Genomic DNA, 26,040 nt, shown 5'->3' with positions numbered 1-26,040 from the left:
TCACTTCACAACCAGAATCATAGTAGTAACCATTTCTTGAGCACCTATTGTGAGCAGGACAATTCTCATGGATTAACTCACTGAGTTTTTACACAACCCCGTATGTGGGTGGGCTTATCCTTTTTCAGTAGAGAAGTTGAGGTTCAGAGAGACATGGCTGAGGTTACTGAGAATGCCTGGTACACTTAGACCATTCCAAAGCTCTTGTTTACTCCACACAGCATGCCATGTACTCTGCCAACACCTCACCTCAATGTTCCCCCATAACCCTCAGCACACACTGCATGCTTAGTCCCATTTTCCACTTACATGTCTCACATATAAAATCTCCCTGATATACACTACCTATATCCTGTGTTTCTTGCATTCCACACAAAAACTGAAATGGACATCCAGACTGACTTTACGAGGACACTGACACCCACAACTTTCCCTCCCCTGACACTTCGCATATGCACACACACACACACACCTCACATGCACATATTCCTGCAAGGGCCTTGCATAAATAAGCCCTACCTTCCACCTACCCACTCAGGTATGAACACATATCCTAGAAATACACAGTCACAACTGTGTTCTAGCAACAAAACTGGGTACAGAGATTCTTCACTCAACCTGCCTCATGCTCCTCCCTTTCTCCTCCTCTCCCAGGCCTGCCCTGTCTCCATGCAAAACTGTCTTCATTTAACTCACACACAGTCTCATACCCACTTACAGGCTCTGCCCAGCCCATATCCAAAGATTGTAAATCCCTCCCACCCCCTTTCCTTGTTTGTCTGCCCCACACTGTGGCATTTGGAATCAGTTCGCAGAGGTGACTACACAGACAGAGCTTTGTCCTGCACCTCAGGGAAGGGCAGTCTGGTAGGGTTATGCCCCTTTCCACCTGCCCTTGCACCCTGCCTCCCTTTCAGTGTTGAAGACATTTCCTTGTATCTTTTTATTTCTTAATTTTAATTGAGACAGAGTCTTGGGCTCACCTGGACAGATCACTTGGGCTCAAGTGATCCTCCTGCCTCAACCTTCTGAGTAGCAAAAATTACAAGCATGTGTCACCACACCCAGTGACTTTTCATTATATTTGCCTTTATGGTGGGAGAGGTTGAGCCCCAGAACCATGTCCCCTGCCTCCTGTCTTTCAAATATTTGGCTCAGCATAGGACAGAATTGGAAGTGAGGGCAGGGAATGGTCTGGAATAGCAAAGACCTCCTGGGTTCACATAAAGGCATGGAGACAGGAACTTACCCAAGAACCCAGGCTTAAGATCGACAATTGGGTACCTGTTCTGTAGCCACCACCACTGGTCTCCTTCCCGAAGTTAACTCTCAGTGCCTTATTCTATGATATCCTGAATACAAGGGTGCCAGGGTCTTTCTTCACTGCTAAATGTGCCTTTGGGTGACTCCTTCCCTGACCCTGTGTCTCTATTTTCCCCATCTGTCAAAGGAAACCCCGTTATGAGGTCTACTCTATCACCATAAGGAATGGAGAGTATATCGGGGTTATATCAGGCCTGGTGTAGGCTGGGAGTTTTCTCCATGGCTTCATTTTCTCAAGATCTCCCTCTGGGTCGGGGGCCCTGCAGGGGTTCCTTTGTATCATTTTAGAGCCAGAACTGACTTGTCAAAGCAGTATGTTCTAGTGTGATGAGTAAGCTGGCAAGCTTTGTGATCAAACTACATGCACTTGACCGCTTACTACTTAACCTAAGGCAAGTTGCTAAACCTCTCTGACTTCAATTTCTCTGTCTTAGAAATGGGGCTAGTGATATCTCTCTCACAGGGTTGTTTCACGGATTAAATGAAAAGATGTATAAAATGCCTGGTCCATTGAAAATACTGAATAGATGTTTGTTGAAAAAATGAATAAACTAAGTAATACAGTTCTACTCAGGCTTAATATCACAGATCCAAAAAATATCAAATATAATTCCTGCCACTCAGTGTGTGTCCCACTGGAATGTAAGCTCCATGAAGGCAAGTCATTTATGTCTGTTTTGTACCTCAAGCTCCTAGAACAGTAACTTGCAAATAGTGACTGTTTGATAAATAGTTTTGAATGAATGAATAAGCAAATGAATTAATACTATATTGCAGCTACTGTGTTAGGCATATGGGACAGAATTCTATGATGGACAGTGCCTGCTCTCATGGAGGTTACAATCTAGTAATTAAATTGATGATCAGACTGGGCACAGTGGCTCATACCTGTAATCCTAGCACTTTGAGAGGCCAAGGCAGGAGAATTGCTTGAGTTCAGGAGTTTGAAACTAGCTGGGCCAACATGGGAAAACCTCGTCTACTAAAAATACAAAAATTAGCTGGGCATGGTGGCACATGCCTGTAGTCCCAGCTACCCAGGAGGCTGAGGCAGGAGAATCGCTTGAACCTGGAAGGTGGAGATTGCAGTGAGCTGAGATTGTACCACTGTACTCCGGTCTGGGGAACAGAGCAAGACTCTGTCTCAAAAGATAAAAACAAACAAACAAAAAACAAAAAAAAAACCTCGGTATGGTGGTGCGTACTTGTAGACCCAGTCACTCAGGGAGCTGAGGTGGGAGGATCGCTTGAGCCTGGGAGGTCAAGGCAGCAGTGAGCTGTGATCATGCCACTGCACTCCAGCGTGGGGGACAGAGCAAGACCCTGTCTCAAAAATTGATTGATTAATCAATTAATGAAATTAACGATTTAACCTAGGCTTAACGCTGTGAAGGAGAACAACGGGATGCTGTGAGAGTGACACACAGGAGGGATTTCTTAGTCTGGGATATGGAAAAGAGTCTCTCAGAGCCAGTGAATATCTGAGCTGATGCCTGAGGAAGAAGTGAATCAGGTGATAAGTAAGGCGAGGAGGTGGTGATGGGTTTGAGCTGTTCAAATACCAGAAAAATGATCAGAGTGGCTGAATAGTGGTGAAAAAAGGAGTGAGTAGTAGGAGAAGTTGGAAAAATTTGCAGAGACTAGATCATGTAGGCCCTTTTGGGCTATGGCAAAAAATTTGACTTGTGGTCCTCATGTGATGGAAAGACACTGGAGAGTTTCATGCAGGGGATTAGCATGATCTATGTTTTACAAAGATTCTTCTGGATTTATTGTAAAGAATGGGTTGTAGGGGGCAAGGGTAGAAGCCAGGAGACCTGTAAGGAGGCTAGGGCAAGTCATTCAGTTGACAGATGATAGGGATTTGGACTGGATTGGTGGGAAGTAACTGAGGAGAGAGTTGGATGTGTTAGGGATATATTCTGAGTGTAGCAGGACTTGCTGATAGGCTGAATGGTTAGGGGTAGTAAGAAAGAGAAGGCAAAGCTAACTCAGATTTCTGGCTTGCTACCTGGGTGGATGATGGTGCCATGTTTCTTTGGCAGGAAAGATTGTGTAAGAACAAGCTTTGGAGTGGCAATGTTCTGTTTTGGCTGTCTTTGATTTACCAGTGGTAAATGGAGAATTTACCAAATGGTAATTTACCAAATGGAAACGTCAAACCAAATGGAGATGTCAAATTATCAAATGGTAATTTATCACATGGAGATGTCAAACATTAATCTGGAGCCCAGGACAGAGGCTGAGGCATCTTTAATAGGATTGTAAGTCCTGAGTGTGCTGGAGGAGCCATGGGCTAGGTGCGAACAGAGGAATGACATAAACTGACTTTTGTTTTTAATATGATCACTCTGAATGCTGGGTTGAGCATTGACTGTAGGGAGGTAAGTATGGAAGCAGGAAGACCAGGAAGGATGCCACTTCAGTCATATAGGTGAACTGTGATGATGGCTTAGACCAGGGTAGTGGTGGTGGAGGTGGGCAGAAGAGGTTAGGTTCAGGATAAATTTTGAAAAGAGCCAATGGACTTTGATAATACATTGAATATGACAGGTGAAGGAGATGGAAGAGTTAGAGGTGATCCCCAGGTTCTGGGTTTGTCCAATTATGTTGATGGCGGAGCCATTCACTAAGGTAGAGACCACTAGAGAAGAGCAGGTTTGGGGGAAAGATGTTTAGTTCAATCCCTTTCTCTGCCCTTCTTGCTCCCTATGCTTATTTCTGATCTTCTGCCACCTTCAAAAGGAGCCTATTCATTCTACCTGAAATCCACTATCAGAGGATTCCTCCTTTATGTTGATGCATAGTGTTTCCTAACCTCTATTAGCACTGCACACTTTCCCTGTGGGATGACATGGATTCCTGTGGCTTCAACTGCCATCTTTATGCTGATGATTTCAAATATTCTATCTCTAACCCTGCACTCTTCTCTGAGCTTGAAACCCACATGGCCAGCCATCTACTGGCTATCTCCTTCTGGACATCCCACGTGCACCACAACCCTACCATGAACCAAACCAAAGCTGTCATATTGCTCCCTGGACATCTGTCCTCTGCTCCAGTGCATGATATAGAGTAGGTGTTAAGACATTGGGTTCTAAAACCAGCCTGCCTTGGCTTATATCCTGGCTCTGCAACTTACTAGTCACTTCAACTTTCTGTGCCTCATTCCCTTACCTGCAAAATGGGAATGATGGTAATGGTACCTAAGCCTACTTCATAAGGTTGTTGTAAGAATCAAATGAATTAATCTATGTAAAGCACCTAAACCAGTTGCCTGACACATAAGTACTTAATTACCTATTAATTTTACTATGATAATGGTGATGATGATGATAGTGATAATAATGATCTCTCAAATATGTCCCCTTCTGTCTCTCTTGACTGTGACTACCACATTGTTAATAATGATCTCTTAAATATGTTCCCTTCTGTCCCTCTTGACTGTGACTACCATATTGTAGGCTCCCTTTTTGCCTGGATCACAAGAGCCTGCTAACATAACTGAATTTGAAGATAATGGTAGATGTGTCATGCACAGTGCTGGGCACTGTAATGACATAAAAGTTTATTAGATATGGCTCTTATTCTTCTGGAGTCTGAAGAAGCACTATAACCTAGAACTATCCCGTCCAACATGGTAGCCATTAGCTTCAAGTGGCTATTAAATTTGAACTTTAGATTTATTAAAATAAATTATTATTAGAAATTAAATTCCTTAGTCACACTAATCACATTTCAAGTGCTCAGCTGCTTGAGGTCAGACTACTTAGATTCATAACCTGGATCTGTCATTTCCAGCTGTGTGACCTTAGGCAAGTTACCTAACCTATCTGAGCCTGTCCTTTCATCTATTAAATGGATCTAATAATAGTACATACTACCCCTACTACCGACCTTACAGGGCTGCTGTTAAGATAAAATGAGTTAACATTTCTAAAGTGTTTTAGTTGTGGTTCTGGAATTCATTTTCTTTCTTTTGTTTTTTGAGATGGAATTTTGCTCTTGTCACCCTAGGCTGAAGTGCAGTGGCGTGATCTCAGCTTGCTGCAACCTACAGCTCCCAACTTCAAGCGATTCTCCTGCCTCAGCCTCCTGAGTAGCTGGGATTACAGGCGCCCACCAGCACACCCTAATGATTTTTGTATTTTTAGTGGAGACGAGGTTTCACCATGTTGGCCAGGCTGGTCTCGAACTCCAGATGTCAGGTGATCCACCCACCTTGGCCTCCAAAAGTGCTGGGATTACAGGTGTGAGCCACTGCACCTGATCTGGAATTCACTTTCTGTGTAACCTTGAGCACGTTGTTTCCCCTCTCTGGCCTCAGTAGGGGTAATCAGACTCCTCTATATGGTCTCTAAGGTCCCTACCAGTTACAGTAGTCTTTAAGAGAAAGGAGCCTGTTTCAGATGGCATAAAGGAGCTGAGATAGAAATGAACACGACACATCTGAGGCATGGTAATTAGAACTGCCATTTATCAAGTGTTAACTCTGTATGGAGCACCACACATACATTATTTCATTTAATTCTCACAACAGCCCCGTGAGGTAGAATTTATCTTCATTTTGTCAATAAAGAAGCTAAAGCTAGAGAAATAGCGGTTTGGAAAAGCAAAGCCACTGCCCACTGTCACACAGCCAATAGTGAATGGTAAGGTACCCACTCAAACCCAGGTCTGCCTGACACCAAGACAAAACTCAAAGCCACCCTGCCACACCATCTAGGAGGCTGGATGAGAGAGAGTGGAGCTAGAGAGTGGAGCTGGAGAGTGGAGCTGGAGAGCCTTCCTCCATAATTATATTGAAGTCACTTCAATATAATTATGAAGGAAGCATGGGAGGGGAAAGACTGGAAACAGGGAGACCCATTAAAAGACTGTTGCATACAGATGGGAAATGATGGGTGTTCCTGAACTGGGGCAGCAGCCTTGCGGACGAAGAGATGGAAACAGATGGAGGACATTCTACTGTTACTCTGTCACTCTATCATTAATTCCCTGAGGGCAAGAACTCTTTTTTATCTTTGTATCTCACCCACTACCTGTGTTGTCTCCCCTGCCACACACAGACAGCACAACACAGCACTTTGCACACAAATCCACTGTTGGTTAAAATGGAATCAATTGGATTTAATTAACAAGATGGCTTCCAAGTTTAGAACTTCAGTCTTTGGAAGAATCCTGAAGTTGCTATCCATGGAGCTGTAGAATGCTCAGAGTAGTCCCTGACTGTCTTGCTTCCCTACCCTAAGATCTATTCTTGGCAGGGGCCCAGCTAGGGTAAAGCTAGCCTTCCCTCCCAAGCATCTGACATTCTGGGCTTGGAAGGAGGCTCTTTCTTCTTGGGCCTCCTTTCCACTTTCCCTAGCCTGGGCAATGAGTCCCTCTTCATAGTATTTGAATCGGAGGAAACAGATAGACTGAGGAAGTGAAGAAAAAACAGGCTGCCTGAGCTCTGAGAGCCAATGTAAACACTCAGTGGTTTCCTGTTGTTGCAGCCCAAAGCGTCCCATGACATCATTCCTGGCCTTTCCAGAACACACTGGTTCAGCCCAGCCTGTCAACCTGCCAAGGCTGAGTGGCAGTCACCTCCCTTCCCCACCAGGGTTAGACCTTCCAGAAATGGGGAACTTCTCCAAGCCAACCATTTCCCACCTGCCCAGCCAGCCACCTTGGCCTTTCTAGCCCTATAAGGCATTTAGAGGCTGTGGGCTGGACACGCTGTCCCACTTTCCAGAAGCCCAATGGCTTTTGGGTCAGAGAATGATTTCCCAAACAGGAAAAGTTATTCTACTTCTTTTAATGGAGATTTGGAGTCAGGGGAGAGGGAGGAAGGTGTGACACACAGCTTATGAGACAGGCCCCAACTGCTTCCTCTCCTCCTCACCCCACCCAAGGGCCCACAGGTTTATATTCTCAGTGTTGGTCACAGATTCCTAGGAGCAGAACTAGAAAGGCCCTCTGAATACCTTGTAGCCTAATCTTCACACAGTGCAGATGAGAGCACTGAGGCCCAGAGAGGTAAAGAGACTAGACCCAGTCACACATTGGTCAGAGCAATATAAGCCCTCCACTGCCAGAGGTCTGAACTTGAGCTATCACATGGCAGGATGACATTGTTGCAAGAGTTCTTGACAGGAAATCCAGAAACCAGGATTCAAGTTCAAATTCCTCTGTGAGATCTTGAATAAATTTCTCCTTTTCTCTGGGTTTTGGCTTAGACAACTATAATTCAATTTCAAGGCAATAAATACTTATTGAGAGCCTACTGTGCTTGGTAGAGCTGACGGCTCTTGAGAAAGAGAAGAAAGCATGATGAGAACACTCGCCATTTCACAGGCTGGAATGGAAATAAAATGAAAGAAATGGTCTAAATTCTATAAGAGACCTTAAGCCTATGCGGACTCCATATCTCTGTCTCTGGGCAAAATCAAACCATAATCAGGGTTGTGGGGTCCTTTAAGACTGCATTGCCCTCCCTATTACCTTCGCAAGGCAGCAGAGAGTTCTTAATGGGCCAGAGTTTTGTTTGCAAAAAAGATTCCCAGTTCCGCTTCTCATTTAGCTGGGTAGATCTGCATAGAGAGGTGGCAAGGTCCTAAATTATTGTCTGAAAAATCAAGCCAAACACATTATGGTAATTCCTGTAGCCAGCAGTAATAGGATTTCAAGCTGTAGCTATGCCACAGAACACAGGCAATTCGGAATAGCTCTTTTAGCCAATCAAATCCACCACAGCCTACCTTAGCAAACACAATTTAGAAGCACGTTTGGGAGTAAAGATGCTTATTCCTGCACTTTAAGATGCATGAAGCAATGTGAAGTCATTCCTTTAGCCAATCAGTTTAACCACAGCATGGATTAGGTGAAACACGCACAGAGCAAGGTACAGACGCATTAAGACGCCTGGAGACGCACATCCATACACAGATGCATATGCAGGAGGTTGCTCACGCACATTGGGAGACACACAAACTCTCAGAGCAGCCAACAGAAATTTTTAAAAAGGCACACACACACACATACACACACACACTCCAACCACAAGCTAGGAAAAGATAGCTACCTGTCTGGAGTTTGGGGTAGCTGCTTTTTGGCCCTCTGCTCATCTCTCTTCTTAGTCCCCCAACAATGGTCCGAATTCAGATCCTATGTTTTCTCTAAAGGAATCTTAGAAAGCCACCCCTAAAACCACTGCATCTATACCCACCCCCACCACACCACATCAGATTCTTATTACCTATCTGTCACCTGGACAACAGCAAAGATCTTCTGTCACGGCTCCCTGATATCAGTATCTTTTCTCCAATCCATCCTCCATAGGGCTGCCTGCCAGAGGGAATCTTCCTAGAACTCAACCCTGTTCTTACTGCATCCCTTCTCAAAAGCCTCCCTTTCCTCCTCACTGTCATCACAAGCCAACCCAGACACCTGTCATTTACGGAGTGACCAAAATCTGGGACCTCTTTTTCATGCCCTCTGCCCTCCAGAAGGCAGATGACACCTTGCTCAGCTGCCTATTCATGTCCTCCTCTAGCACTCCTACTCCCTGTGCTATTCCCTTGAACTAGAACCACCCGGTTCTGCACCTATCAAAATCCTACCTACTTTGAATATTTTTTTTTTAAGATGGAGTCTCGCTCTGTCACCCATGCTGGAGTGTCGTGGCGCTATCTTGGCTCACTGCAACCTCCGCCTTCCGGGTTCAAGTGATTCTCCTGCCTCAGCCTACCGAGTAGTTGGGACTACAGGCACATGCCACTACACCCAGCTAATTTTTGTCTTTTTAGTAGAGATGAGGTTTCACCGTGTTGGCCAGGATGGTCTCGATCTCTTGACCTCATGATCTGCCTGCCTCAGCCTCCCAAAGTGCTGGGATTACGGGCATGAGCCACTGCGCCCAGCCTTACTTTGAATTTTTTAAACAATAAGTGCATCTTTGAAATTAATTTGGCCGGGTGCAGTGGCTCACGCCTGTAATCCCAGCACTTTGGGAGGCTGAGGTGGGCAGAGCACCTGAGGTTGGGAGTTTGAGACCAGCCTGACCCACATGGAGAAACCCCATCTCTACTAAAAATACAAAATTAGCCAGACTTGGTGGCACATGCCTGTAATACCAGCTACTTGGGAAGGCTGAGGCAGGAGAATCGCTTGAACCTGGGAGGTAGAGGTTGCGGTGAGCCGAGATCGAGCCATTGCACTCCAGCCAGGGCAAGAGCAAAACTCTTGTCTAAAAAAAAAAAAAAAAAAAATATTATTTTTTTTTTGAGACGGAGTTTTGCTCTTGTTGCCTAGGCTGTAGTGCAATGGTGCAATCCCGACTCACTGCAACCTCTGCCTCCCAGGTTCAAGTGATTCTCCTGCCTCAGCCTTCCCAGTAGCTGGGACTACAGGCTCGTGCTTCCACCCCCAGTTAATTTTTTTTTTTAATTTTTAGTAGACACGGGTTTCACCATGTTGTTTAGGCTGGTCTCAAATTCCTGACCTCAGGTAATCCACCCTCCTCGGCCTCCCAAAGTGCCGAGATTACTGGCGTGAGCCAGCACGCCCGGCCGCAATTAAAATTTTGGTTGTTTTCATCCTTCAAGCCCTGACCCACAAGTCACCTCCTCCATGAAGTCTGCCTCTAATCTCCCAAAAGTGCTGTGTAATAGAACCAAACTTACCCTAGTCAGCCTTAATAGGTATGCATGTATGTTGTATGTCTTTGTCCTCAGAGGAGAGCTGATGGGGGAAGAGGGCAAAACTCCCTGATGCCAGTGCGTCCTCTGCAGCAGACAATGTGCTGGCACTCTTCCTGTGTTACTACATTGCCTGCAGTCTCTCAAAGACAGACTGACAAACCTCACGGCCTCTAGACTCTCAGGCCAGTCTGTTTTGAGCTACTCTATCCTAGTCTTGGGTTTGAGTCCTGGCACTTCCACCAGATTGCTGTGTGACTATGAACAAAGCTCAATTGCTGTCTGGCCTCGATTTTTTCAAAGGTTCTTTCACTTCTAGATTCTATTCAAGACGTAGGATTTTATGCAGCTTCTCTCATGCGGCTGCCTGGGACTAGGTATGTCCACTATCATATTATCATATTCATTCATATTTTTTCTCTCTCTCTGTCTTTCCTTGTTTCTGTCTCTTTTCCCCTGTTTTTCTCTCCTCTCTCCTCTTCCCTTCTCTGTTTCCTTCTCTCTTCTGTTTCTCTGTCTCTGTTTCTTTCTTTTTCTTCCTGTCTCTATCTGTTTCTGTCTCTAATTCTTGCTCTCTATTTTTCTCTCTCCTCCTTTTTTTCCTCTTAGTCTTTCCCTCTTCCTCCCCCACCCCACCTCTTTCTTCCTTTTCTCTGTCTCTTTGCCTCTTCCTTTATGCCTCTCTCTTCTCCTTCTCTGATTCTCTCTCTCTTTCATGAACTTCAACCTCAGAATCTGGCTAAATAACTTCCAATCCAAAATAGTTCTGGTGCTTCCTGAGTGTTGCTGGTGAGGAGAGGTAGAAATGGGGTCCCTCTGAGGTTTTCAGAAAGCTCAAGTTCCCTGCTCCTTGGGAAGGGTACCTCACAAAGTTAAGGAGGAAGGCAGCAGGATGAAAGGTCTCATAACAGGTCCAGCTGGCTCCTACCCTCCAGCCTTTTACCCAAAGAAACAACACTGCCCACAGATTACAAAGTGTCTTCATCTCCTAAATGATCTGAGCCAGAAGTTCTTAGAAACCGTATTCCTACTCTCTTCTGACCCCATCCCACAAAATCATTTTGCAGATGTGAAAACTGAAGCCCACGCATAGGAAAGGACTGGCTCACTATTACACAGTGAAGTAGCAGAACTGGAACCAGAATGTTAGTGTTCTGACTCCTAATCAACCTCTAAAAAGGTTATAAAATTGATTCAATGTCACCAGCCAAAAAGCACTATTGGACTGAGCATGGTGGCTCGCACCTGTAATCCCAACACTTTGGGGGCCGAGGTAGGAAGATCGATTGAGCCTAGGAGTTTAAGACCAGCCTAGGCCACATAGCAAAACCCTATCTCTACAAAAAAAAATTAAAAATTAGCTGAGCATGGTGTTGCATACCTGTGGTCCCAGCTACTAGGGAGGGCGAGGTGGGAGAATCACCAGAGCCCAGGAGGTTGAGGCTGCAGTGAACTATGATCACATCACTGGACTCCAGCTTGGGCTATAGGGCCAGACCCTGTCTCAAAAATAATGAAACAAGGCTGGGCCAGGTGGCTCACATCTGTAATCCCAGTGCTTTGGGAGGCCGAGGTGGGGGGATCACTGGAGTCCTGGAGTTTGAGACCAGGCTGGGCAATATAGTGGGATGCTGTCTCAAAAAAAAAAAAAAAAAAAAAGCCAAGCATGGTGGTCCTAGCTACTCAGAAGAGGCTAAAGTGAGAGGATCACTTGAGCCTAGGAGGTTGGGGCTTCAGTGAGCTGTGATCAAGTTCTGCACTGCAGCCTGGGGAACAGAGTGAGACTCTGTCTCAAATAAATACATAAGAAATAAATAAAATAAAATAAAGCACTGTTGGGGTTATTTTTCTAGTAGAAGAGAAAGAGTAGAAGAGAAAGGGTTATTCTTCTAGTAGAAGAGGAAGAAGAGAAAGCTGAGGATTGAAATGGGCAGAGTGGTGACCTAATCAATATCCAGATTGTGAATACTTAAAGGCAGGGTCTCTGTCACCTTTGTCTCCAATGAAAGCCCAGTACAGTACCTGGCCCCAGCTCAGTGATTAATAAATGAGGGAGGGAGCTATCATCAGGCATTTGAGGGACACTGATGTCTCCTCTGGGACTCTGGGCATTTATGCAGACACCCCAGAAAGCTGGAAATCAAAAGACTGGGGATTTAGTCTCAGTCGGTCCAACACAGGTTCAGCTCCCCCCTCATTCCCCCCACCCCTCCATAAATGAGTTTCTTCTTTATAAAAGAAGAGGTAATGGTATCTGCCTCGTCTGGGTCCCTGGAGCTTGAGGAAGTTGAAATAAAAAAAAAAGAAAAATAGGAAAGAGCTTTGATAAAAACAAGACACTACTCTGCAAATGTGATGGCTGGATGCTTTGGTGATTTCCCAGCTAGCAATTATGTTCTCAGCGGCAACTGTGGGCAATGAGTGAGTCATCTTCTCACTCTCAAAGCCAGAGGCCTTGAAAGGGGAGAAATGAGGTAAGTCTTTTCTTAAGAGTTTTTTGGAGGGAACCAGAGCAGACTCCCTCCCTCCCAACACACACACATACACACTATGCCCCAGATTCCAGCCTCCTGGGGATTCATAGTCAGCTTAAGCAAAGACTGCATCCCTACCTCTGTTATTTAAGTCCAAGACACTGGGGTCCCTAAGTTATTGAGGTTTCTTGGAGACTAGAAGTCAGAGTCCCCAATTTCCATTCAGTCCCAGTTCTACAGCCAGCCTTGGGCTCCGGTTCTGATTTTCACTAATTTACTCTGTGGCTTCAGGTAAATTACATTCCCTCTCTGAACTCTTTTCATCTATAAAGAAAAAAAAAAACCAATAGGATGAACTAGATGCCTAACATTATGTTTCTGAATCTGGACTGGGATTCAGAAGACCTGGGTTTGAGTCCTAGCTCCATCACAACGACTGTATAACCTTAGTCAACTTCTTTCCGGGGCCTCAGTTTTCACAACTATAAAATGAGGCATTTGAGTTAGATGCTTGGCAGTGTGTTTCAAAAGTTCTGAACTGGCATTCAGGAAACGTGGATTCTAGCCCTAACTGCCACAGAGTGAATCACCGTCTGAGTTTAGACTGGTCTCATCTCTTCTCTGGGCCTGTTTCTCTATCTTTATCATGAGGATATTCAAATATAAGTTATCCAAACACACCCTCTGATTCTGACAGCCTGTGGTTCTAGAATTTTACAAGCACTGAAAAGGAAGTGAAGAAAGGGAGAGGCCACACCCAGAATAATTTCTCATAAACTGGCAAGTGGTTGCCCTCTATGGGTCTGATCTGGAAGTGCAGGCCCAACTAGACCACTTGCTGTAGCAACTGCTGAAGAACTGAGGCCAGAGGGGGGCGCAAGAGATCGCTGAGTACTTCTCTAGTTAGGGCCAGAATCAGGCTGAGGTTGGCCTACAGACCTCCCAGTCGTCCCTCACAATGAGAGACATCCAGATAAGAAGTGTGTGCTGGGAGACTGGACCTTCTCTCCTAGTGACTAGAAACAAGAGGCTTTCCAGGGCTGTGCAGAGAGCATGGCCAGTAGGGTCTCTGCCATGGGCAAAGTGCGTAAATGTCGGGGGTGTGGATGAATGGGGGTGGAGTGTGACTGTGCTATGAGAGTGGGTATGGGAACAAGTTAGTTCCATGGCTGAGAAGTTTTCACATGTGGGGCAAAGATATGGCAAGAACTGCTCAAATTAAAGTGCTTTTCAGCATCCCCATCTACTCCCTTCCCTCCCCAGAGAAGATAAAATTTATGCCTGGGCAGAAAAAAGGAGTGACCTTAGTGTGAGAGTGAGAACTTAATCATGAAAAAGACTAGGGAGTGCTTGGTATTCAGGGAAGGCCCCACTGTCTAGAGGATTTGTGGTCTCAGTCTTGAGGTATCACTAAATTTGAGGGGCTTCTTGGACTCAGTATTGCAGGGCATTACATGCTGGAGGTGTAGGGTGGGTTCAGATATAGGGTTACGTTACAGAAACAGGTGCATACTAAGGCTTTCATGCTGTCATTCTATAATGTTTAATTATATAAGTAGTTCTAGGCAGGCCATGAAACACCGGGCTCCCCTCCGTCATCTCTCTTTCTTGGTTAAAAAGTCTGACCATCCAACTCAGATGCCAGGGAAACAACAAAGGCAGCCAGTGTTTCTTCTTGTGTGACAGGGATGGTTGCAGCCCTACTTCTCTCCTGATTCACTGTAGAAACCAGGGCAAGTTTTCAGCCTCTCTCTTGGCCTCAGTTTCCCCACCTGAAACAGGAGGGAGCTGGACTTGATGAGCTTCCAGGTTTCTCCCAGCCCTGATATTCTATCTGGTTATTTTTATAATGTTCTGTGGTAGTCTATGCTTCTCTGCCGCTACCCAAGTAGGGGCCACCAATTCCCAAAGGTCCTTTCAACCCTAATATCCAAGCCTACTCATTCAAGCTTCCAAGGCTTTCCATTACATCCTAGTCCCACCCCCACCACTTCATCCCACCACCATCCCCTCATGCCACTACCACCATTGCTGCTGCCTACAACAGGGTACAGTTTTCTCTACTTTTGTCTGGAAATTCTAACAACCCACCTCTGATGCTAATGAATTGACAAAGATTAATACAGTATTGCTGTGAGGTGACAGAACTCCCAGGTCTGCCACTACTCACCTTTGTGCCCTTAGGGAAATTCTCCCACTTCTCTAAACTTCGTTTTTTCCCAACTCTAAATTAAGGGTGGTGGACTAGAATGGTCTCTGAAAGCAGCAAATTGCTCCAACACCTTTCACTTCTAGGCAATGAGAAGGTCGAGATTGTCTTTGATGTTTTGCCACTATTCTGATCCTTTCTCAGTGTTCCTTAAACGGAAACCTCTCTGCCTACAACCTCCCACCTCTGATAAGTACCCACAGTTTCCACCAGCAACTCCTAGACCTGTCTCCTTCCCTTCCTCAACCTGCTCCCAACACAAACAAAAAGTTTTTCTCTCCCAATCAAGGTGTCTGTGAGTGATAGTAGTTTATTGTGAGGAACAGACTCAATGAAGATAACAAACTGCTTTTTACCCCATCAAATAATTTGCCTGCCGGGCGCAGTGGCTCATGCCTGTAATGCCAGCACTTTGGGAGGCTGAGGCGGGTGGATCACCTGAGGTCAGGAGTCCAAGACCAGCCTGCACAACATGGTGAAACCCTGTCTCTACTAAAAATACAAAAATTAGCCAGGAGTGGTGGCATGTGCCTGTAATCCCAGCTACTCAGAAGGCTGAGGCAGGAGAATCACTTGAACCTGGGAGGCAGAGGTTGCAGTGAGCTGAGATCACGCCATTGCACTCCAGCCTGGGTGACAGAGCAAGACTCCCTCTCAAAAAAATAATAAAATAAAAATAAAATAATTTGTCTATACTGTCTTGTCATTAGTTTATTGCACCACCCCACCACTGCTGATTCCTACAAGCCTCTCCCAGAAAAACCACAAACAGACCCTGGGACAGAGACTTTGAAGGATATTTTGAAGGATATTTTATTTAAAAGTTTTGTAAACAGAATTATTCTCACAGCTTCAGCAACAGCAAGGACTCAATTCAACCTCCCAGTCCAGACTAGTTGCTTGGGGTACTTCTCAGACAACCCAGTGGCTTGATTTGAAGTCAGACCTGAGATGGCCCCTTCTCTTCCTCCTGGAAGCCATTTCCAAAAGATGTGTATGATGGGAAGCACCACAGGAAAAGGAGGGAGGAAAAAACATGCAGGTAGTTAAAAAAAAAAAAAAATAGAAGAGGTGGGAAGGTAGCAGTGAGGATTAGGGTAGACCCATTGTAGGTACTAAAAAGTGTTTGGAAAAAATAATAAAGAATTAATAAATAAGCAAAATCAAAATCGGTCTTGGTTTGAGATGGAATCCCTCTCTGTCTCCCAGGCTAGAGTGCAGTGATGCAATCTAGGCTCATTGCAACCTCCTTCTCCTGGGTTCAAGTGATTCTCCTGCCTCTGCCTCCTGAGTAGCTGGGATTACAGGCATGCACCATCATGCCTGGCTAATTTTTGTATTTTTAGTAGAGACGAGGTTTCACCATATTGGACAGGCTGGTCTCGAACTCTTGAGCTCAAGTGATCCGCCCACCTCGGCCTCCCAAAGTGCTGGGATTACAGGTGTGAGCCACTGCACCCAGCCTCAAAATTGTTTTTTAATCTGGAAGAGGAAATTGCTTGCCTATTGTTGCCAAAAATCCCAGTTTCTTCATTCCTGTCCATGTGATGTGCAATGATAACATTTCATATCTATAGGTGATTACATACTATTATCATGGCTGAGGTATTGTGACTAATATTGACTAATACATTGTGATTAATGATGGCTAATACTATATCTAAAATATTATGAAAAAGTCACAGAGATGAGAACGAGTGGGCAAGGATAAAATGGGATGAAGAGAGACCGGGCACAGTGGCTCACACCTGTAATCCCAGCACTTTGGAAGGCCGAGGTGGGCAGATCACGAGGTCAGGAGTTCGAGACCAGCCTGGCCAACAAGGTGAAATCACGTCTCTACTAAAAATACAAAAATTAGCTGGGTGTGGTGGCACGTGTCTGTAGTCCCAGCTACTTGGGAGGCTGAGGCAAGAGAATCACTTGAACCTAGGAGGCAGAGGTTGCAGTGAGCCAAGATGGCGCCACTGAACTCCAGCCTGGAAAGAGAGCGAGACTCCATCAAAAAAAAAAAAAAAAAAAAAAGGGATGAAGAGGATATCATGCAGTTAGAGTACTTTGGTTCAGACCTGACTGACTCGCATCTGCCTGGAGTCTCTGAGGACCTTCAAAGGCCTTCTTACAGCTCTAAGGAGCATTTGTCCCAGGAGCCGTAGGGGGAGCAATGCTACGATCTGGCTATGCTTGGGCACTGAAAGTACCAATTGTCATCAATAGCCATAACCAGTTGCTGTCAGGTACTCACAGACAATTAACTATCAATACCCACAGACAATCACCATTAATACTCATAGGCAATTGATGTTGATATTCTATGGCTACCATCACTCAGAAGTCTCTCATCTGGACCCTGGTCTAGATGGCAGGGTCAGGGATGAAGGGATGGAAGGGGAGAACTAGTTGAGAGGGAGATATAACACTAATCCAGGAAGAACTACTTTCTATCCTTTCTGGTCACTCCAGGGTTAAGAAAAAGGCCTGGGGTAGGGCAAGGGAAAGCTGAAGCCTAGCTAGCCTTGCCCCAGGCCCCTTCCTTCAGGGTGTCCCCTTGATAATAGGGAAAAGTATGACCTGCAGGTAATGGTTAGCTGATCCTGACTAGCAGGAATTGCCATGATCTGGGGCTCCTTCTTATCTGTAACCAGAAACTGGCAAAAGGAAAGAAGGGAAGGTGGGGTCCATCCGTCTGGATCAATAGGCCTATTTACAGGGTCCTTTTGGGCCTTAGTTTCTGGCGAGCCAGGGCCACAGCATAATAGCGCTGGAAGTGGACCAGGAGCATAGGAACCAGCAAGATACCAGTGCACCTGCCTGCAGTGGCTGTGACAGCAGCAGTGAGCTGGCCCAGAGCAGAGAGGGAATAGACATCTCCTTAGCCGACAGTGGTGAGAATTATGACAGTCCACCAGAGACATGTGAAGATGTCTCCCAAGTGGGGCTCACTTTGACCTGAGATAGACATGCTTAAGAGTTCCCCATAGAGGCTGGCTGGCTTCCTTCCTTCCTTCCTTCCTTCCTTCCTTCCTTCCTTCCTTCCTTCCTTTCTTTCTTCTCTTTCCCTCTGTGGCCCAGGCTGCAATCTACTCAGCACGCTGCTGCCCGCGCCGCGGACTGCCTGGGACTGCCGCCGCACGCCACCGCTGCCTGCTTTTTCTCCTTTGGCTGCAGGCGCGCGGTCGCCATGTTGGCCACGCTGCTCGCCAGCTCCTGACGCCGAGTGCTCTGCCCGCCTCAGCCTCCCGAGCCCCTGCCCGGCCACCGCCCCATCTGGGACGTGGGGAGCGCCTCTGCCCGGCCGCCCCGTCCGGGAAGAAGTGAGGAGCGCCTCTGCCCGGCCGCCCCGTCTGGGAAGTGAGGAGCGCCTCTGCCCGGCCACCCCTTCCGGGAAGAAGTGAGGAGCTCCTCTGGCCGGCCGCCCCGTCTGGGAAGTGAGGAGCGCCTCTGTCCGGCCGCCCCGTCCGGGAAGAAGTGAGGAGCGCCTCTACCCGGCCGCCCCATCTGGGAAGAAGTGAGGAGCGCCTCTGCCCGGCCGCCCCGTCTGGGAAGAAGTGAGGAGCGCCTCTGCCCGGCCACCCCATCTGGGAAGTGAGGAGCGCCTCTGCCCGGCCGCCCCGTCCGGGAAGAAGTGAGGAGCACCTCTGCCCGGCGGCCCCGTCCGGGAAGAAGTGAGGAGCGCCTCTGCCCGGCCGCCCCGTCCGGGAAGAAGTGAGGAGCGCCTCTGCCCGGCCGCCCCGTCCGGGAAGAAGTGAGGAGCGCCTCTGCCCGGCCGCCCCGTCCGGGAAGAAGTGAGGAGCGCCTCTGCCCGGCCGCCCCGTCTGGGAAGTGAGGAGCGCCTCTGCCCGGCCGCCCCGTCCGGGAAGAAGTGAGGAGCACCTCTGCCCGGCCGCCCCATCCGGGAAGAAGTGAGGAGCGCCTCTGCCCGCGCCTCTGCCCGGCCACCCCGTCTAGGAAGTGAGGAGAGCCTCTGCCCGGCCACCCATCGTCTGGGAAGTGAGGAGCGCCTCTGCCCGGCCACCCCATCAGGGAAGTGAGGAGCGCCTCTGCCCAGCCACCCACCGTCTGGGAAGTGAAGAGCGCCTCTGCCTGGCCACCCCGTCTGGGAAGTGAGGAGTGCCTCTGCCCGGCCGCCCCATCTGTGAAATGAGGAGCGCCTCTGCCCGGCCACCTATCGTCTGGGAGGTGAGGAGCGCCTCTGCCCGGCCGCCCCATCGGGGAAGAAGTGAGGAGCGCCTCTGCCCGGCCGCCCCATCCGGGAAGAAGTGGGGAGCGCCTCTGCCTGGCCGCCCCGTCCGGGAAGAAGTGAGGAGCACCTCTGCCCGGCCGCCCCGTCTGGGAAGTGAGGAGCGCCTCGGCCCGGCCGCCCCGTCTGGGAAGTGAGGAGCGCCTCGGCCCGGCCGCCCCGTCTGGGAAGTGAGGAGCGCCTCTGCCCGGCCACCCATCGTCTGGGAAGTGAGGAGCGCCTCTGCCCGGCCACCTATCGTCTGGGAAGAAGTGAGTAGCGTCTCTGCCTGGCCGCCCCGTCTGGGAAGTGAGGAGCACCTCTGCCCGGCCGCCCCGTGTCTGGGAAGAAGTGAGGAGCGCCTCTGCCCGGCCGCTCCGTCTGGGAGGTCTACAATGGAGGCCAGAAGCAATGTGGGGGCTGGACGTGGTGGCTCACGCCTGTGGTCCCGGCACTCTGGGGGCGAGGCGGGTTGATCACTTCGGGCTAGGAGTTCGAGACCAGTCTGGCCAACTTGACGAAACATGAAAAATACAACAGACAAACCAACCAACCAATTCAGTGACAACAAAACAGGTCTACCCTGGAGTCATACTCTAATTTTTTCTATTTTCCTCCCTTTCTGATCCTTTATCCCACTTTCTTTTTCTTCCTCTTCCTTCTCCCTCTTCTTTGTCAAATAGAGGATTGAGTTATTATCACTGATCCACATAAAGTCCCTCTCTACCTTATTTTAACTCCTACCCCCCATTTCTATTCCCCGACTTCCCATGTGTAACCTTCCTAATATGTTTGATACGCATCTTTTTGTTTGTATGTATTTTTAGAAAATGTTTATTGTTTTTGTGTGCAAAAAAAAATTTAAAAAAAAAAAAAAGAGTTCCCCATAGAGGAAGAGCAAGCCAAAGGATAAGATTTCAGCCACCCAAATCAGGAGAAAGGCACACACCTCTTTCCAGGAAGAATGGAGGGTATGAACAAGGACTTTCATGGCCAAGGACTTTACAAGGAAGCCCAGGAGACGAACCAGCTTGAGGACATAGAGAGAATGAATGGCCCCAAGGATTAGGCTAAGATAGAGTTGCCATACAGCCTTGTCCCCTACCACCAATTCCACCAATGCAGGCAACAACCAGAAGATATCAGCTAGATTGAGAGGGCTACACAGGAAGCACACCTTATTAGGGCAGGAAATGGTCCAGGCAAAGAGGTCAGTTCCAAACCAAAGGGGACAGAGCAGCTCCAGGTATAGCAGATGTGGGGCACGGCAGTAAACAAAACCGTTGTTCTGCTGCTACTGCTGCTGCTGGTTTTCCCCCACTCCCATCCCATGTTCCATAGTAGTGAAGTTGCCAGAGAAGTAATCCAGCTGGACTTCCACCTCCTGGAAGATGTCCAGGGTACACATGGCAAAGAATGTGGAGATCAGGGAAAGGCACAAGAGAAAAAGATGCTTGTCAGAAATCCCATTTGCCAGCATCCCCACCTCTCTAACTATACTTCCACCCTTCTTGGCTTCCCTTTTTGAGGGATGCCCCCAAATTGTGCCGGAAGTCTATAGATTCGAGTCCCAAGCACCATGGCAAGTGTGTAGCCATTGTGGCATTTTGGGAGGGTCCTTTCGGGGTAGGAGTGTCTAGCATGGTGCCACACACTGTTTATGAGTTACCCTGGCCCCTAAGGAAGACTGAGGTTGGTCAAGAAGCACCCAGAGCCACGGTTTCCAAGTATTTTTCAGTCCCTGGCCTTCTATGTGGTTCAGCAGAAGGCATTCATGCATGCAGGCATTCTCACAGGCCTCCCAGGACAGAAAGTCCTGGGTATGGGTCTCCTTGCCACTTTGCTTGAGCCAGCAGCAAGGTGCCAGGGCTGCTTCCGCCAGGCCCCAATAAGCCAACTCCTCCTCTAGGACATCCCAACAAATGTTGGCAGGGCAGTGCAGCTGCTGATATGGTAGTAGCCCAGCACGTAACCAAAGAGCTCAGGATTGCAATCAAAGAAAAACTCTTGGCCGGCCCCGGTGGCTCACACCTGTACTCAGGAGTTCCAGACCAGCCTGACCAACATGGTGAAACCTCTAAATACAAAAAATTAGCTGGGCATGGTGGGGTACACCTGTAATCCCAGCTACTTGGGAGGCTGAGGCAGGAGAATCGCTTGAACCCAGGAGGCAGAGGTTGCAGTTAGCCGAGATTGTACCATTGCACTCCAGCCTGGGCAACAAGAGCGAAATTCCATCTCAGAAAAAAAAAAAAAAGAAGAAAAGAAAAGAGAAGAAAAGCTCTTGGACCAGTGGGCCCTGAGCAGCTGGGGTGCCAGGTGGGGATGGCTCAGTCAGCTTGTAGAGGTGGGTACCTGGAAAGGCCCTCATGGTGCTGATGTAGATCAGGTGGCGTATGCCACCAACATCCAGAATCAGTTTATTATCCAAGCCCTCCATGGAAAACTGTGAGCCTTTTTCTAGGCTGGCTGGGATCTGCTGGCAAGAGGAGGGATGACAGGGGTTAGGACATGGCCCTCCTGCCTTCCTCTCCCTTCCCAGGTTTGGCCAGGGCAGAAAGGGGGCTGAGAGCCACAGAAGTGATGTGACTGCCCAGGCACCCAGGCAGGGAGCTGGAATGCCTTTTCCTCCTGGGTCTTCAGGAATCAGGAGGACAGTGAGCTCTCAAGTGTGGTCACAGTGACTGGCCAGTCTCTCCAGGGCCCAGCGGTTCCAGGAGAAAAACAGATGTCTTTCAGGGGCTCTTGGGAGACACCTCGTGGCTCTGAGAGAATAGTTGTGCCACGGTATACAGCAGGGGAAGTTACAGACAGGCAACTGCAGACTAAATGGCCAAGATAGGAATGGGGCATCTCTTAATCTTCTGTCATCACTTTGAAAACTTGGGACTGGGGTGGGGTGGGATGGGGAAAGAAGTAAATGGAAGAGCCACCAAGGGAGGCTAAGTGCAGGGGATAGAGAGTGGAGTGAAAATGGGAGTGACAGGGAAGCTGTCACAGGGCCTTAGAGATCCCCAGGCCTCCACAGGGAGTAGGAGGTACCTCACTGGAGAAACTGGCTTGGGCGGGCGGCAGAACTGACAGTGATGGTTATTGACTCCAACTCCCCTGGCTCCCGGTCCTGGGCACTCCTCAGCAGCAGCACCAGCAGCATCGGCACTAGCAGCCTCTGTGAGTCTCTCTACTGGGCACCCTAAAATTGCTTTGGGCTTAATGAGTCCCTTGCCTGGGAATAGAAAGGAATAAGAACAGAGTGGGGAGTTGCAGGAGGAGAGAGAGAGAGAGAGAGGGAGAGAGGGCAAGAGGAACACAGAAAAGCAAATGGTTGGGGGCTGGGGGTCAAAACACCTACAATGATCAACATTTCAGTGTCCCCTACCCCCTGAGAAGAGTTTGCCTAAGCCTCCCATGTTTGTCCCTGAGGGCAAAAAAAGAGGGCACAGGCTGGCACTCTCAGTCCAGGAACCTCTCCCAACCCCCAGCCAGCCCCTGCTCACTCACTTGGTTGTTTTGCATAGTCCACGAACACTGGCAGTTAAGGGACTGATGGCTGGTTGAGCGGCGGGGCCGGAGGTGGCGGGGCGGGTGATGTGGCCAGCCTTGCTGCCCCCGGAGCTCATGGCTGCCCCTGCATGGAGAGATCTCAGGCCCCAGGGCCAGGGTGTGCTCAGGGAAGAGATAGCCAAGAGCTAGGGTTTTCCGGGCACCTCTTGTTCCTGCTGTGGCCAGATGAGTAAGGGCAACAACTCAACCCAGGGCTATATGTGCCCCCGCCTGCTTGTTTAGGGAGGCAGTCCTGGCCCCCAGCCAGCAGGACCCTGGCCAACTTTGCTTCTCCTCCTTCCTCCTCCCCCCGCCACCCGCCGCCCTTAGTTCCAGCCTGCAGCAGAGGGAAAGGAGGAGGCAGCAGCTGGAGGAAAAACAGTAAGTTAGGTGGTCAGGCTCCAGCCAAGAAGACATCTCACAAGACCAGTTAATATTTGAAACAACTTTCTCCCCCATCACCCAGTCCCACTCTAATTCCCCACCCTTCCCCCAGCTCTGCTACAGTCCTCCTATCAGAAGCCTGCAGAGGAGGAAGGGGTGTAGGGGGAGGAGCAAAACAAGGACCAGGAGACAGCCAGGGAGGCCAGATGTGTTCCTGACTGTATCCAGCTGTTTCTGCCCACTCATTTTTCTTTTCTTTTCTCTAGAGGCCCTCATGCCAAGGCAGGGGATAGAGATTGGAGAAGGGGAGGGGCAGAGGAACAAGAGAGAATCCTGCTTGCCTGTGGCCTCTGCCAGAACTGGCAGATACCCCAGCCCCTTTGAGACAAGCCATAGCCCCTCCTTCCACCCTTCCCCGACTCCTGCCTCCAGGACCCCTCCCTGAGGATTGGGCCAGTCTCCTATTTTGCTAATGAGAGTTTGCTAATGGAGCACCCAGATGAATCTAAATTCCAAGGTAGCCCCTACCCCTTGGCCCAGCCTCCATGCCTCTCTCCCTTCACCAGACCAGAAATTTCTATGAGGAATAAAAATTCCTACCACAATCTAACACCCTCCCTAACTCTTCCTTTTCAGCCCATTCCTCCCTCAGAGCCAGGGCTGAGCTGAATTAAGAGTTTCAAGACATGTGAGCAGGCTCCTGGCTCCTCTTCCCTCTTCATTACTGACTTGCTGTAAGGCTGGTGCAGCGGGTGGTTTCCTCAGTGGACTTCATGGCTAGAATGAGAGCGGAGGGGAATGGTGACAAACACAAAGGTATACAGGGACCCCTGAGTTCAGCTCTACAGAGCTGGATTCTTAACTCAACAAAAAATGGCAAATAAGAACTTGGGCACTTGGAGATTTTCAGAGTGGGGAGGGTAGAAGCAGCAACTCCCTCTCTCTGCCCTGCCCCCTTTCCCTTCCGCTCACCTGTGCTTCTCCTCAACCACTCCAGGGCATTTGCTTCTTGCTTCCCTAAACCTGCCAGTCTCTTTCATGCATGGTGCTTTTCTTCAGGACACTGCTCTATCCCCTCCAACTGTATATCAAATACTTCTTCCATATCCATCTCTAATGTCTCACCACTTTGTGGGAGCCTTCCTTGATGCCTTTCCTCCAACACAGGGTCCTGTCCTCTGCATTCTCATAACCTGCTTTGGTTTTTTTTCCTAGAGTACTTTTCATACTCCTCCCTCCAGCCATGCTCCTGGCATTGAGTGGGCACTCATCGGCTATTGAACAAACACAAGTTATAACCTCTTATGGTTACCAGATCTCTCACTCTTCAGAATACAGTCTTCTGCTTTCCTTAAGTCTGACCTAAATCCCACCTGCTTTATTATCCTAACTAAACTGATGCCAGATCCCATAATGCCTCAGCCTTTTCCTATTTGCCGCTGGCTGGTGAGGTCTAACTGGAAACAAACTGGTGACTAGTCCTGCAAATGCAGCCACAGCAGAGGCAGTTTGCCAGGTTTCCTGGAATGACTCTTCCATCCTTGAAGCAGGACCTCTTCTTGTTCCTCATAGATCAGATCTTTAAAGCTTCTACCAAGATGCCAAAAGCAATTCAAAAATAAAAATTAAAATTGCCTGTAATCCCAGCACTGTGGGAGGCCAAGGCAGGTGGATCGCTTGAGCTCAGGAGTTCGAGACCAGCCTGGCCAACATGGTGAAACCCCGTCTCTACTAAAAATACAAAAAAATTAGCCAGGTGTGACAGCGTGTGCCTCTAGTCCCAGCTACTCGGGAGGCTGAGGCAGGAGAATTTCTTGAACCCAGGAAGCGGAGGTTGCTCGACAGAGCGAGACTCTGTCTCCAAAAATAAATAAAATAATAATAATAATAATAAAACAAAAATAGAAAATTAAAAAATAAAAATTGGCAAATGAGACCTAGTTAAAGAGTTTCTGTACAGAAAAATAAACTATCAACAAAGTAAACACAATCTACAGAATGGGAGAAAATATTGGCAAACTATGCATCCAACAAAGATCTAATATCCACAATCTGTAAGAAACTTAAATTAACAAGCAAAAAACTACAACCCCATTAAAAAGTGGGCAAAGGACATGAACAGGCAGTTTTTGTTTTTTGTTTTTTTTGCTTGCTTTGTTTTGTTTTTGAGATGGAGTTTCACTCTTGTTGCCCAGGCTGGAGTGCTGTGGTGCGATCTCAGCTCACCGCAACCTCTGCCTCCTGGGTTCAAGGGATTCTCCTGCCTCAGCCTCCAAAGTAGCTGGGACTACAGGCACCTGCCACCACACCTGGTTAATTTTTTGTATTTTTAGTAGAGACGAGGTTTCACTATGTTGGCCACGCTGTTGGTCTCGAACTCCTGACATCGTGAACCGCCCACCTCAGCCTCCCAAAGTGCTAGGATTACAGGCGTTAGCCACCGCGTCCAGCTGACACTTTTCAAAAGAAGACAAGCATGCAGCCAACAAGCATATAAAAAAACGTTCAACATCACTTATCATTAGAGAAATGCAAATCAAAACCACAATGAGATACTATCTCACACCAGTCACAATGGCTAGCATTAAAAAGCCAAAAAATAACAGATGCTGGCAAGGCTGTGGAGAAAAGGAAATGCAAATACACTGCTGGTGGGAATGTAAATTAGCTCAGCCATTGTGGAAAGCAGTGTAGGGCCAGGCATGGTGGCTCACTCCTGTAATCCCAGCATTTTGGGAGGCTGAGGTGGGAGGATCACTTGAGACAAGGAGTTTGAGACCAGTCTGGGCAACATAGCAAAACCCTGTCTCTACAAAATAAAAAAATAATAACATTAGCCAGGCATGGTGGCATACACCTGTAATCCTAGCAATTTGGGAGGCTGAGGTGGGAGGATCACTTGAGCCCAGAAGTTTGAGGCTGCAGTGAGCTATGATCATGCCACTACACTCCAGCTTGGGTAACAGAGACCCTGTCTCAAAATAAATAAACAAATAAATAAAAGAAAGCAGTGTGGCAGTTTCTCAAAGAACTCAAAACAGAATTCCCATTCGACCCAGCAATCCCATTGCTGGGTATACACCCAACCAAAGGAATATAAATTGTTCCATTACAGAGACACATGCACACCTATGTTCATTGCAGCACTATTCACAATAGCAAAGACATGGAATAAACCTAAATGACCATCAACGATAGATTGGATAA

General features: G+C 48.0%; 1 long non-coding RNA gene across 1 annotated transcript in view; it reads right to left on the bottom strand.

Moving 5' to 3' along the window:
* Positions 1-22,637, bottom strand: part of LOC105738090 — a 31,732-nt gene extending 9,095 nt beyond the window's left edge. Inside the window, exons 1-3 of the long non-coding RNA XR_004028671.1 lie at positions 22,408-22,637; positions 21,949-22,132; positions 21,262-21,385 (exon numbers count right to left, since the gene is read on the bottom strand). This is a non-coding gene — a long non-coding RNA (uncharacterized LOC105738090). The remainder of the gene's footprint in view (positions 1-21,261; positions 21,386-21,948; positions 22,133-22,407) is intronic.
* Between the last annotated feature and the right edge of the window lie 3,403 nt (positions 22,638-26,040).

This window comes from Nomascus leucogenys, chromosome X, assembly GCF_006542625.1.
Source record: "Nomascus leucogenys isolate Asia chromosome X, Asia_NLE_v1, whole genome shotgun sequence".
NCBI classification, from domain to species: domain Eukaryota; kingdom Metazoa; phylum Chordata; class Mammalia; order Primates; family Hylobatidae; genus Nomascus; species Nomascus leucogenys.
This window is presented reverse-complemented; position numbering and strand designations above follow the sequence as displayed.